Source organism: Penaeus monodon, chromosome 4 (genome assembly GCF_015228065.2).
Source record: "Penaeus monodon isolate SGIC_2016 chromosome 4, NSTDA_Pmon_1, whole genome shotgun sequence".
Classification (NCBI taxonomy): Eukaryota; Metazoa; Arthropoda; class Malacostraca; order Decapoda; family Penaeidae; genus Penaeus; species Penaeus monodon.
Genome location: NC_051389.1, coordinates 39,587,283 through 39,589,672, shown reverse-complemented (window position 1 = coordinate 39,589,672; position 2,390 = coordinate 39,587,283).

Genomic DNA, 2,390 nt, shown 5'->3' with positions numbered 1-2,390 from the left:
TATATATATTATGTATGATGTATGTATGTATATATGTATAATGTATATAGTAGTTTATATATATATATAATATATATATATATATATATATAATATATATATATATATATTATATATACATATGCATATGTATATATATATATATATATATATATATATATATATATATATATATATATATATATATATATATATATATACACACTCACAACACACACATATATAGAGATATATATGTATATGTATATATATATACAAACAAATGGACATACATATGTAAATATATACATATATGTCATATGTATATAAACAAATCTATATACGTATATGTATACGTATACATATATATGGTGTATATGTATATATATGTATACATATACATATATATACGTGTGTGTGTATATGTATGTATGTGTGTGTGTGTGTGTGTGTGTGAATGTGTATGTATATATATTATATCTATCTATATACATATATGTATACTAATATATATATATTATATATATATATATAATATATGATTTTTTTTTTTTTTTTTTTTTTTTTTTTTTTTTTTTTTTTTTTACGGTAGGTTCATGTTTGAACCGTCGTGGTCATATATATATATATATATATATATATATATATATATATATATATATATATATATATATATATATATATATATATATATATGTATTATATATATACATATATATGTATGCATGTATATATATATATAAATATTAGGTATATCACAAAAATATGTACATACATACACATACACATACAAATATATATACACACATAAAATGTAATATATGATATATATATATATATATCTAAATATATATATATATACTATATAATATATATATATATATATATATATATATATGTATATATATATATATATATAATATATATATATATATATATATCTATCTATATATGTATACTTATATATATGTATACATATATGTGTGTATATACATATATACATATAATACATATTTGAATAAAATAAATGTATATATGTATATTTATGTATGCATATATATGCAAGGGTGTATGATACACACACACACACACACACACACACACACACACACACACACACACACACATATATATATATATATATATATATATATATATATATATATATTATATATATATATATGTGTGTGTGTGTGTTGTGTGTGTGTGTGTGTGTGTGTGTGTATACATACATACATAAATGTGTACATGCACACACACACACACACACACACACACAAACACACACACAAACACACACACACACACACACACAACACACACACACACACACACATATATATATATATATTATATATATATATATATATATATATATATATATTATATATACATGTAACGGCTATTCGTACTCTAGTACAGTGGCTGACAGGGACGCAAAACACACGTAAAGGAGTGAACACATGCTACGACGACGCTACGACTTGTCTAAAGGGTCAAAAGCGCCGCGTGGAGGCCACGGTCAGCTGCCCGGAGAGAGGGAGGAGCTGACCTTAGCGCGCTGGTAGCTGGCTACGTACTCCCGGTCAAACGAGGTCAGATATAAAATGTGACCTCCGCCCTCGCTGAGCGGGTGGTTCTTATTTGGGACATTTGGATCCACGTGGAAAACAGCCACGTGGTCCACTGGTAATAGAAATAGAATTATCCACATCCTGTAACAGAAATAGAATTATCCACATCTTATATTGCGCGTCCTGTCAGCCACTGTACTAGAGTACGAATAGCCATTACAAAGTGGTGGCAGCGGTGGGATCGAGTATGTGATCAATAAACATGAATATCGTTCGTTAGTTAAGTAATTAATTATTTTCTCTCGTTTTTAGAGATTTATATTGTTTCATCTGCAACGAATTTAATGCGTTCGTGATTTTATCTTATCACGAATACCATTTCATTTTATCTCGTTCCTAACCCTCGCCCCCGACCTGACCTGACCTCACTTTCTCTTTTCCCGGTCGGTGGCGGCGTGGGTAGGGTCAGATGACCACTTGGTTCCCTCTAATTTGGAAGCAAACATATCATTGTTACATGCTTTTGGTGACACGTTCTATCGGCGCTAGAGCGAAGCAGGTAACAAAATTGTATTATTTGGATATAGCGTAGGATCTTCCCCATATCATAGTGCACAGGATTGCCCGATATTGCCCCGGGGTTGCGTAAACGCCTAATAGATCTGCGCTCCGTCGTTCGAGAGTAGGTGCAATAAACCAAAGTTATTCGTTCGTTCGGCTCCCTTTGAGTCAGTGTGACCCGCGGTTACGTCCGTTAATTAATGTAGGACTAGGGTTTAAGCTAGAATCATTATTCGCTTATTAATCACACCTTTCTCACCCTCTTGAAGTCGCTTG